General features: G+C 51.1%; 1 protein-coding gene across 1 annotated transcript in view; it reads right to left on the minus strand.

Moving 5' to 3' along the window:
* Nucleotides 1-12,420, minus strand: part of HIVEP3 (HIVEP zinc finger 3) — a 245,211-nt gene extending 232,791 nt beyond the window's left edge. Inside the window, exon 1 of the mRNA XM_066204726.1 lies at nt 11,963-12,420. The gene's annotated coding sequence lies outside the window, so the exon portion shown is untranslated. The remainder of the gene's footprint in view (nt 1-11,962) is intronic.
* Between the last annotated feature and the right edge of the window lie 425 nt (nt 12,421-12,845).

A 12,845-nucleotide genomic window follows, 5' to 3' on the forward strand; every position in this document is an offset into this window, starting at 1 on the left:
GGGAGCAGGAATTCCCAGGGGATCAATCCCAGCCCAAAGTCCAGCAGGAATTCCCCTGGGGTTAAATCCCATCCCTGATTCCAGCACCAGGGAAGTGCCTGAGATCCCTTTTTTCCCAGCTGTGGAAATTTTTTTCTGATGGTTTTCCCTTTCAGCTCTGGGGAATTTTATCTCCTGGAGAAAATATTCCCGGGGCTGCTGCTCCATCAGCTCCCAGAAAATGCCTCAGTGGGGACAACTCGGCTCTGCAGGTGAGTGAAGCTCCTCCTGATTTAATTCAGGAATAAACCAAACTCTTCAAACCTCTTGAGCCTGAATTCATCCTGCTTTTCCACCTCCAAAAAAACGGAAGGATCAGATCCCACATGGACACTGGGAGGATGTGGAGAGAGGAGGGGGCAGAAACCCCCTTGGAATTTGGACGCCTTCCCCCATTTATTCCCATTTTTAATGAGGTTTAATTAAGCCAGCACATTGACGGTGGGATTTTCAAAGCTCTAAAAGTGATTTAGGTGAATCCAGACCGCACAGGGCAGCCCAGGGGCTGAAAATCCTCACCTGGTGGAACAAAATCCAGCTTTTCCTGCAAATCAGCTGCGGATTTATCCCAAATAACCCAAAGTGTCCAGGAATTACAGATGATCCCGAGCTGAGCACCAGGGCAGGGTTTAGGTCACAAATTCAGATTTTCCTGCCATGTTTACACTCAAACAAACATCCAAACTGTAAATAAAAAAAATCCCCAAATTCCCTGATTTTCTGTCTCCCAGCCAGGAGCGGTTGGGCAGAGTCGCCCAGCGGTGACACCAAAATCACCCAAATCAAATAATCGACCAAATCTGGCCAAATTCTCCCCTAAAGCTGCAGATCTCTTTAAGGTATTTAAGTTAATCTAAGTCTTTATATTGGCACAAGCTGTTTAAAATGATCTCAGGCTTTAGCTGGGTTTAAGCTGCTTATGCAGCTTTAAGGGTTTTAAAAGGGTTTAGCCTGGGAAAAACCCATTTCCCAAAAAGCAGAGTGGGGTTGTTGGGTGGGAGCTTGGCTCTGCCATTTTGTGGGGTTTGGAACAGGGAAAAACACGCAGGAGTCAAATATTTGACCGAAAATCAGAGTTAGTCAGGATCAAGGTACAAATACTGAGTTTAGAGAGGATTTGGGCTGGCCTAAGTGGGAGGGAAGCGGCAGGACAGAGGTAAAACACCAAGACCTCATGGAAAAGAAGAAAGGAATCCCATAAAAAATGGCTCAAAAACTTAACCCAACAATTCTACCTTGTTAAGAAAAAAAAGGCAAAATTCCAGTACATAAACCCAAGAAATTCCAAATAAATCCCATCCCAGAGACCAGCAGGAATTCCCCTGGGGATAAATCCCATCCCAGAGTCCAGCAGGAATTCCCCTGGGCTAAAACTCCCAAAAAGAAATTCTGCTTTCCTCTCCTCCTTCCCAGTTTTTTATCCCCAAAACGCGGCATCACTCCTCATCCATTTTTGAAGGACTCCAGCTCAAAGTGGGGGTCTGAAATCCAAGGTGATGCTGGAAAAGCTCAAACCAGACCCCGCTAACGACACAGGCACTGCTTGGAACGAAACCTCCCTGTTCCAGGGGCTCCTGGAACAGAAAAGGGCCGGGAAGGCTCTTCCAGGATGGAATTCTCCCTGCTCAGGTGGATTTTTTGCCAGGACCACGCACAAACCTCCTGCTGCTTCCACCTTCCCACCCCGCTGAGCTGCAGAGTTCAGAGATCCAAGAGGATTTGGGTGGTTTTTTTAAACCCTTCCTGGCAGTTCCAAACATGCCCCAAGACCCCAGGGCACGTTTTCCCAGGATTTCTGTGCTCTGGGTCCTGCTCCAGCGGGACACAGAAAGGGGGATCTGACTCTGGAATGTGACACTGGCAGGGAGGTTTGGAGTCCCCATCCCTGGGGGTGTCCAAGGAACCCCTGGAGGTGGCTCTGGGCTGGTGACAAGGTGGGCACTGATGCTCCCGGGGGACTTTTCCGACCTCAGTGATCCCAAAATTCCTTCCCAGGGAGCTGCTGGGGCAAAACCTGCCCCAGAGCTTGGGCTCAGCCCAAAGATTTGATCCCAGCCCTGCTGTGGGATGAGAACAAAGCCGGGCCTGGAGTCCCAGAGCAGGGGCAGAGAGGAGCCTGAATTCCCACCCCAAAACACCGGGAAATCAGGGAAACGCTCCTGGCTGTGGGTTCACCTTTTATCAACGCCACAGTTAATTCCTTTCAGCTCCTCAGAGCACTGAAAATTCCAGCTTCCCTGGGGAGGGGATGGTCCCATCCCTCCCTCCTTGAACTTCCATCTCTTCATCCCTGAGTTTCCATCCCAAAACACCGGGAAATCAGGGAAACTGAGGGATCCTGGCTGAAGTTTCACCTTTTACCAACACATTTAATTCCCTTTGGCTGTTAGAACACCACAATTCCCAGCTTCCCTTAGGAGGGAATGATCCCATCTCTCCCTCCCTGAATTTCCCTCCCAAAACACCAGAAAATCAGGGAAACACTCCTGGATGAAGACAAGACCTTTTACCAACACATTTTATTTCCTTTAGCCCTTAGAGCACCACAATTTCCACCTTTCCTGGGGAGAGAAGGGTCCCCTCCCTCCCTCCCTCCCTGAGTTTCCATTCCTCCCTTCTTGAATTCCCATCCCAAAACACCGGGAAATCAGGGAAACGCTCCTGGCTGGGGGTTCACCTCTTATCAACAGTGGCAACACCACATTTAATTCCCTTTAGCCCTTAAAGCAGCACAATTTGCAGCTTCCCTGGGGAGGGAACGGTCCCATCCCTCCCTCCTGAATTCTCATCCCAAAACAAAATCAGGGAAATCAGGGAAACGCTCCTGGATGAAGGCGACACCTTTTACCAACACATTTAATTCCCTTTAGCCCTTAAAACACCACAGTTTCCAGCTTCCCTGGGGAAGAGATGGTCCCTCCCTGAATTCCCATCCCAAAACACCAGGAAATCAGGGAAATGCTCCTGGCTGAGGGTTCACCTTTTATCAACACATTTTATTCCCTTTAGCCCTCAAAGCACCACGATTTCCAGCTTCCCTAGGGAAGGGAATTGTCCCAACCTTCCCTCCCTCAATATCTATCCTTCCCTCGCTCCCTGAATTCCCATCCCAAAACACATCAGGGAAACGCTCCTGGCTGTGGGTTCACCTTTTACCAACACATTTCATTCCCTTTAGCCCTTAAAGCGCCACAATTCCCAGCTTCCCTGAGGAGGGAACGATCCCATCTCTGCCTCCTGAATTCCCATCCCAAAACACTGCAAAATCAGTGAAACGCTCCTGGATGGAGGCAACACCTTTTTACCAATACATTTAATTCCCTTTAGCCCTTAAAGCGCCACAATTTCCAGTTTCCCCGGGGAAGGGATGGTCCCAATCCCTCCCTCCCTCCCACCCTGCAGCAAACGGATGCAAACTGGGACAAAGAACCATTTTTTCCCCCCCCTCCTTTTATTTTTTTGGGCGCTCAGCGCAGGCAGAGCCCCGCTCCGCTCTCATTTACACAAAGATAAAGGCAGCGCATCTGGCCGTGTGGCAGAAGTCTTTAATTACACGCCGGAGCTTATCTTAAATATCTATTTATTGCCACGAGATTGCAGCTTCGGGCGATCAACAGCCCGCAGACAAAGGGAGGTTGTGATTGCACATTCAACCTCCAGCTCTTATTCCCACTCTGGAATGCTTCACTTCGCAACTTTCTGGGATATTGGCATCCTCGTCCCCCCCTCCTCCACCTTTGCTCCCGACTGCCGAGTTCATTTCAGGGTATTTTCAGCCAGGAAAGATGGTCCATCATGAAGGTTTTTATGCTAAAATGCAGATTTTGACCCGGGACTGGGCTCCTGCAGAAAGCACGAGGCCCTGAGCAGCTTCTCCAACAAAATCCAAATGGATTTGGGGAGAAAAAAAATGGATAAACACGGACAGAAATAGCAACAGGAGCAACAGGAACCTGTTATGGGCAGGGAGCTGGGAAATCACCCTTGGAATTTTCAGTTTCATTCAGACCAGGCTGCTCAGGGACGGGTTCAGGGCTTAAAATGCATTCAGATCCCAAAATAAAGCTCGGGATAACGATGGATATGGGCCAGCTCTTATTCCCACTCTGGAATGCTTCACTTCACAATTCCTGGGATACTCCCATCCTCTCCCCCCTCCTCCACCTTTGCTCTGGGCTTCCAAGTTCATATTAGGGTTTTTCAGCCTAAAATGAGAATTTTTAGCCTAAAATGCAGATTTGACCCGGGACTGGGCTCCTGCAGGCAGCACGAGGCCCTGAGCAGGTACTCCAAAGAAAATCCAAACGGACTGGGGGAAAGAATGGATAAACACGGACAGAAATAACAGGAACCTGTTATGGGCAGGGAGCTGGGAAACCACCCTTGGAATTTTCAGTTTCATTCACACCAGGCTGCTCAGGGACGGGTTCAGGGCTTAAAATGCACTCAGATCCCAAAATAAAGCTCGGGATAACGATGGATACGGGATGATTGCAACCTCCTTGTATTCCTCCTGACCCAGATGTTACCCTGAGATTTGGGAAACCCTCCGAAGGGATAACATCCCACCAGGAGACAGCGCTGGGAATTGTGAGCTGATGGGCCCAGGAGGGCCCAGGCTCCTGCTGCATCCCAAAATTCCAGCGGGAAAAGGAAAATCAGCCCTGCCACGTGCAGGCCTCCTATTCCCAGAGCTTCTGTGCAGCTTTATCCCGATCTGCTGCATTCCTGCATCCATGGACAGGCTGGATTCCAGCTGGATTCGATATCCTGGGAATTCTGTCACTCCCTGGTGCCTCCCCAGGGGGGGTTTCAGGAGTCCTTTGAGTTCTGTGGATATTCCCATTATCCTAAAGGGCTGTTATTTATATCCTCCATCCTTGGGATGATGGAATTGCAGCATGGAATTACATCAGAAGGGAAAAGAGCTGTTCTTGCAGCCCCCCATGAGCACCGGACCCCACACAAGTGGCATTTTTCAGCCCTGGTCCCACACAAACCCCACACAAGTGGCATTTTCAGCTCTGGGGCCACACGAACCCCACAGAAACCCCACAGAAGTGTCATTTCCTGTTCTAGTCCCACATAAATCCCATACAAACGGCATTTGCTGGTCTGGTGCCACACAAACCCCACAAAACCCCACAAAACTGGTGTTTGCAGGTCTGGTCCCATACAAACCCCGCAAAAACCCCACACAAAAAGCCCCACACAAACCCCACACAAAAAACCCACAAAACTCCCATTTACAGGCCTGACCCACACAAACCCCACAGAAACCTCGGGAAGCGTCACCCACCCGCTGCCCCGGGAATTGTGTCCCTGGATTCCCTTCAGGGACGGGGGGAATTCAGGAACAGAAAGAATTCCCGTTTTGCAATTTAGGAACAAAACTCCCAGCGGGATTTTTGCTTCCAGGCCCTCCTGACTCCCCAAAGCCAAATTCAACCCCACTGATGGATCCAGGAGTGATAATTAGGAGTGCAATAATGACATTTCTTTGCCCCAGCTGAGAAGCCCGTTTTGCTCTCCTGACCATCAACCAAAACAGGCTCAACACCCCCAAAACCCCAATTTATCTGTAACAGCAATATCTTCATCATTACCTGATTTATTTGTTTAAATCTGCGGTTCTTGCCCTCCTGACCCCTCCAAGCCCCTTGGAGCCCTAAATATTTCCCTTCCCTCCCCTTCACTTATTAAAAAAATCTGTCAAAAAAAAAACCAACAGATTTTTTGGGTTTTTTTTTTTCCCAGCACAGAATTCCTCTCCAGTTAATTCATCCAAGTTATAATCAATCAAATATCACCGTGTGGTTTCGGGGACATTCCTGCTGCACAGGAGAATTCCTTTCTTGCCCCAAATTCCCCTGCAGCAGTGAGGTTTTGGATTTGTTTTTGGTTTTTTTTTTTCAGGAAAAAATCCGACCAAACTGCTTTGGAACAGCCCTTCAAAACAAAACAAGTTGTTTGTCTCGGCAATTTGCACTCTCCCATGAAATTCCCTCTGATGCCAGAAGTACAGGAAACAAAAACAAACAAAAAAAAAAATCAAAATATGAGCCCCAAGCTACCAAAACTGGGGTGAAATGAATATCCCTGAAAATTCCGGGACTCTGAAAAGCAACACAGAGGCAGGCAAAGGCCAAGGGGGGTGAGGGATGAGGATAAATTTATTTTCATGGATTAAATCATGAATGGGAATTGGCTGGGGAGGGCTGGGAATGCCTTTGGAACCCGGGGGGTGGATGGATGGGAGTTCCAGGGATTGGGATGGGGATGGTGCAGCTGAGCCTTTGCCAAGAACCTGCTCTTCTGCACATAAAATTCCATCTAAAACCCAATTTTGGGTATTTCAAACGTCCTGGACCTGAACAAATCCATCCGGGAGCACCCACCGGGATTATAAAATGTGCTTCAGCTCTGGAGGCAGCTCAAAAAGCAGGAGAGAAGTTTTGGTTTGGCTCCGAGGTGCTTCTCCAAGGCCCCCGAGCTCATCCCTGACATCACCCCCGGCTTTTCTCATCCCTCCTTTACTCACTGATCAATTCTGGGCTCGCTGATCCCACAGCATCCCTGCTTACATCAGGATTTGCTCACCGCCGGCTCCTGCGGCCCCCAGATCCCATCCCTGAGTCAGCAGCAGCCCTGGACCTTTCCCCCAGGGAGGCAGGAGGTGATCCAGCCATCCACGGGCATCTCCTGCCCTGGCTTTTGTTGTCCCAGCTCCTTCCCAAGTGGCAGAGGAGAGAAACATCCTGCAGCACTGAAATCTGGGCTGCTCCAGGGGTGGAAATCCACTGGAAGGGCTGGAATCCCATAGGATCCTCCTGTGGGATCCATCCATGAGCATCTCCTGGACTTTACTGTCCCAGCTCCTTCCCCAGGTCCCACAGGAGCAGCCAGGCTGGCACAGAGAACCCAGGGAGAGCCAGATTGCACAGCACTGGCTGCTCCAAGGGTGGGAAACCCACTGGAAGAGCTGGAATCCCATGGGATCCTCCTGTGGGATCCTGCTGTGGCAGGAGATGATCCAGCCATCCACGAGCATCTCCTGCCCTGGATTTCGTTGTCCCAGCCCCTTCCCAAGTGGCAGAGGAGAGAAACATCCTGCAGCACTGAAATCTGGGCTGCTCCAGGACTAGGAGTAGGAAAATCCACTAGAAGGGCCAGAATCCCACGGGATCCTCCTGTGGGATCCATCCATGGGCATCTCCTGGACTTTATTGTCCCAGCTCCTTCCCCAGGTCCAGCCAGGGTGGCACAGAGAAGCCAGGGACAGACAGATTGTGCAGCACTGAAAGTCTGGGCTGCTCCAGGGGTGGGAAATCCACTGGAAGGGCTGGAATCCCATGGGATCCTCCTGTGGGATCCTCCTCTCCCAGCTGCAGGGAATGGGGGCAGAGCCTCGTGGGACACAGCAGCGCTTCCAGGCTGGGGCCAGCTCCTGGGGACCATCCCAGCAGCAATTCCCGAGGCTCCCTGGGGATTCCAGCACCACCCCAGAGCCCCCCGAGATCCCAGACCGTCCCAGGCTGGTTAAATGATCCCACTGTTCAATTCCAGGTGTGACATTCCCCCTGGAACAGCCCCAACCCCCCTGAGCACCCACAGCCCTGGGGCTTCTCAAACCCCGTTTGGCTCCACAGCAAAATGTGTTTCCCCTCCAGCCTTTTCCAGAGCCCGCCCAGCAAATAATGATCTAAAATAAAAAAATAATAATAATAAAAAAACCAAACCCCAGCGAGCGCTGCTGTCTGCAGTCGGGGCTTAGAGTCAGAACTTATTATTTGTATTTTCAATCTGCCACGGACTCCCACTGAGAGCTGGGCCGGGAGGTTCCCCCTCCCTCCCTCCTCCCCCTTTCCCACACAGGAGGAAAAGTAAAGACTCAGAAAGGTTAAAAAGGAACAAAAAAAGGCCACGCTGGTCCCCACACACACACACACACACACACAGAGCACCGAGAGCAAATCCCTGAGTTAGGGAGCTGCAACGTTTCCATTCCTGGCGTGAAAAAGTTTGGGGGGTTTTTAAAGAACTGAAGGGAGAGAGGTGACCTGTGGGTCCTGACAGCCCTGCCACAGGAAGGGAGGGAATGAGGTGAAAGCAGGTAAATGCGGGTCAGGAATGTGAGTAAAAATGGGTGAATATGGGTCAGGAATAGGGGCAAAAATGGATAGAAATAGGTCAGGGATAGGGGTAAAAACGCCTTAGGAATGGGGGTAAAAATGGGTAAATATGGGTCCAAAATATGGGTAAATATGGGTCCAAAACATGCGTAAAAATGGGTCAGGAATATGGGTAAAAGTGAGTAAATATGAGTCAAGAATATGGGTAAATATGGGTCAAGAATATGAGTCCAAAATGTGGGTAAAATGGAGAAATGTGGGTCAAGAATATGGGTAAAAATGGGTAAATAGGGATCCAAAACATGAATAAAAATGGGTTGGGAATATGAGCAAAAAAAGAGTAAATAGGGGTCAAGAATATGGGTAAATATATGGGACCAAAATCTGGGTAAAAATGGAGAAATGTGGGTCAGGAATATGGGTAAAATGAGTAAATATGGGTCAGGAATATGGGTAAAAATGGGTCCAAAATATGGCCAAACATGGGCAGCAAGCACTATAGTTATTTGGGAAGATCCTCCTCAGGTATCACCACGCACCTTTAAACAGGGAAATAAATCAGGGAGCTGGGCTCACCATTCCCATGCTATCCCATATTATTCCATGTTATTCCACGTTATTCCCGTGTTATCCCACATTATTCCAATGCTATCCCACGTTATTCCAATGCTATTCCACGTAATTCCCATGCTATTCCATGTTATTCCAGTGCTATTCCACGTTATTCCCACGTTATTCCCATGCTATCCCATGTTATCCATCTGCACCAACTGAGGCAGCAGCAGAGACTGAGCAGGACACGGAGAAAAGAGAGGTTTTCAACCCCAAAGTAATCCAGAGCTGTTGGTGCTCCCACCAGCACCAGGCAGACAGATCCCCCACTGCTGGCCCTATAAAAATGAGGGGCTTGGGTCAACGGGGAGTTCCTGTTCTCCTGGCTCCCATCCCTCCCTCGCCAGCTCCACATCCTGAGCGGAGAGAAAATTCTGGGAATTTTATCCAGGTGGATGGAAATCCAGGATTAAAGCTGAGGAGGAGGATGAGGCCGTTCAGCGCTCTGACTCCGTCTCCTCCAGGGCTCCATAAAACTCTCTGGCCCGTCAGCAGCTCTCTGAATTCCCAGCAAATCCCCCCATTCCCACGGAGCTGTCGCAGCCATTCCCAGGAATAAGATGCTGGAGAGGCGTTGGGAGGGCCCAGCCCTGCGTGGTGTGTGTGTTTACAGGAGTTTTACGACTGTTTCAAGGAAAATAACGACCAGAGTCCTTCCCAGTGCCAGACGAGCTGGGCTGCAGCGCCCGGGACAAAACCAGTTTTATTCCTCCTTCTCAAGGGGGGTGAAATGATAAATATCGGGAGGATGAGGCACCGCCAATTCCCACCTCGGGTTTTACAGAGGCCTCAGAGCAGCTCCTGGCAGGGCTCAGGTGCCACCAGCTCTGCTGAGAAGAGCCCTGGGACAAACCCTGGGACAAACCCCACTGTGTCCTGCCCAAACAGCTGGATGAGGGTTTGGGTTCTGCACGAAAATGTTCATGGCCCCAGAGGCAGCACAGAAGCCAAAACTTGACAGAGAAGACGCTTTAATAGGAAAAAAACACCAACTTCCATGGGGGAAACACCACCTTCCATGGGGGAAATATCTCCATAGGGAAACACCACCTTCCATAGGGGAAATAGAAATACCAGCTTCCATGGGGGAAACACCACCATCCATAGGGGAAACGCCAACTTCCAGAGGGGAAACATCTCCACAGGGAAAACACCACATTCCATAAGGAACTCATCTCCATAGGAGAAACACCACCTTCCACAAGAACACCTTCCATCCTCTCCCCGCTCAGCCACCACTCACTCTGGCTTTCCCGGGAGGTTTCTCATCCTGAAGGTTTCCCTGAGCAGAGCGAATGCTGGGCACGGGGAGGAGCAGCCCAGGGCCCTGCCGAGACACATCCAGAGGGGAGGGAATAAAGCCAGACTCCCCCACGTGCTGTGACAGCTCGGAGGATTTGTGATCTCCAAAACAAAAATGTTTAAAAAGTGGCATTGGGCAAACTCCGTTACTGGCACGGCCAGGAATGAATCCTGCAGGAGCAGCAGCTGTCTCGGCACATGGAACACCAGGTTTTGGGAAAAATCCATGTTCTCACAAATTCCCAAAGCCCGAGGCTGAGGGTTTCCAGCGGCCATCAGCACCTGGATTTGTCTTTTAGAGCAGCAGGGCAGGGGACACGAGGTGCTGCTGGCCCCTCATCCGGCCCAAACCAGGAGCCGAGGAACATTCCCATCCTGCTGCCTCCAGAACACATTTTAATCCTCTTTTCCTGCACACACACCCCATATCAAATTCTTAATTAAAAAATCCTCTGCTTTTGCAATGGGGGAGGGACGGACAGAGCAGGCTGCACATTGAGTTTTGGGTACTTTTCCTCTGCCAGGTCACACATTCCCAAGTTCTCTCTGGAGGAAGCCTCAAGGGGCTGTTTATGTAAAATAAATATTTTGTTTCACGTGCTGCCCACCCTCAGCTCGCACAGCTCATCGGGGGGAAACTTTTCCTACAGATCCTTTCCTGAATGCTCAGGCAAAACCCCTCCAAAGATCCTGCACGGCCAGAACAGAAATCCGTAACGCTGAAACACGCCGAAATATAAACACAAACTTCCAGACAAAGGGCTAATCCCTGCCCTCGGAGGCTCCCACAGCCAGAGGAGCTGGATCATCCCAAGGAGGGCTGGGTTTGGCCCCTGGAGAGGCCACTGCAGTCCCTGCTGCAAGCCCGGGCTTGGGAACACGGCACAAAACCCGGCCCGAGCCGCGGGCAGGTACCGCAAGGGGCTGCGGATGCCTTCACCTGCCTCCAACACCGGGAAAAACTCGGGCTTCCCAGAGGACGAACCTGGCAGGCTGATCCCCGGACGCTACAGCCAAATAAAACCGAGCAGGAGGAGGGAGATAAAACCCACCCCAAGCCCAGCGCTTTGTGCGGGGATCCAGCCACCGGCAGGGACCTCGCCGCTGGAATCAGCCTTACAATCTGATTTTATATTTTTTTCAATTTCTCTCCGCGCCCGTAGCATCAGGGAGCAGCCGCAGGGCAGCGGGAAGGGAAGGGAAGGGAAGGGAAGGGAAGGGAAGGGAAGGGAAGGGATGGAAGCGGCGCAGGCCCCGGGCTCCGGCCGCCGGCGGGGCCCCGGGAGGACGCGGCTGTCCCCGCAGCAACACGTCCCCGCGTCCCTCCGCACGCCCCTGGCCGGCTGGCACGTCCCTGTCACACCCCGCGATCGCCTCCCACCGCCCCCAGCGCTGCCTCCCACCAGCCAGCGCCAATTCATCGCCTCCTCCTCCTCCTCCTCCTCTCCTCCTCCTCCTCCTCCTCCTCCTCCCCGCACGGTGGGAGAAAATGAAGTTGCTGTCAAGCGACGATAAATTCATGCGACAGCCAGGGCTAATTAAGCGGCAAAGTAGCTGCGAGCGTGGCGGGGCCGCGGCTCCGGGCTGGGCTCGGTGACAGCGCCGGGCTCGGGGCGCTCGCCCAGCGCCGCGGCCGCGGCCACCCCCGCTGGGGACGCGGGGACAAGGCGCTGGGGACGCCGAGCTGACACCTTCGGGGAGGGAAAAATGGAACCTGGCCGGCTTGGCTGGGCACCCGCAGCGAGCCGGGGAGGGAGGGAGGAAAGGAAGGAAGGGCGAGAAAAAAAAAAAAAAAAATCCCAAAGATCCACGCAGAGAACAACGGCGGAAAAAAAAAATATATATATATATATAGCGACAAAAGCCCCCGTGCCTACCTTTGCCGGGGGCCAGCGGGCAGATCCCGGAGCGCTTGGGGTCGGTGGCTGTTCCCTTCTTTATGAAATGTTCGGCTCAGCCGGTGCTATTTGCATTCTTTCATTAGCACCTGTTTCAAGTAAGGAAGGAGAAAGCTCATTGCGAGATCAGCTTCCTCTCCGAATAAATTATTAAAAAAAATTAAAAAAAAAATAGAGAGAGATGCACGCTGCCAAATAATAATAACGCTAATAAAAATCAAAAAAATACCACATGGATATTAAAGCCCAAAGTAGGCAGTTTAATAATGGGAGGTCTTGCAGGTTGTGAGCATGCTCCAGCCGGAACAAATCCTTCCTCTGTTATTCCTCTGAATAAAAATAAACCACGATCAAGAAACCCAAACGGAAGCTTCCTCCTAGAATCCCTGCTGCTGAAAAATATGTAATAAATTCAGCCCAAAGACGCAGACTCTAATCAGCAGCTGTTTTCTGGATCCAAAGCCAGCCAAAGCCTCTCTTGTCTTTTCCCACTATGAGTCGAGGCCTTTTTGAAAAGGGTTTTAACCTTTTAAAGACACAGCGCACCAATTATCACTTCTGGAGGACTGTCACTCACGGCGCAGGGAAATTAATAAAGCGGCAGCGGTGGCACAGTCGGAGCACGGGGAGGTGTGGTTTGCCCTCCCGGGGTTGCCTCGGGAATATTATTGTATGATTATTATTTTTAATCGGACCCCCTCCCCTTCGGGGAAATAATAATAATAATAAAGTGCGAACTCGCCAGCCGGCTCTGGGATAAATGCAAAGTCATTATAAAAAGGAGCAGCTGCTGGATGCCATTCCCGGAGTTCTGCCGTGGCTCCTTAGCGGGGTTAAATTTGTTGCGAGTGAATTTTTCGGG

Source organism: Chamaea fasciata, unplaced genomic scaffold (assembly GCF_029207755.1).
Source record: "Chamaea fasciata isolate MVZ Bird 193981 ecotype frontalis unplaced genomic scaffold, bChaFas1.0.hap1 SCAF_26, whole genome shotgun sequence".
In the NCBI taxonomy this organism is placed as follows: Eukaryota; Metazoa; Chordata; class Aves; order Passeriformes; family Sylviidae; genus Chamaea; species Chamaea fasciata.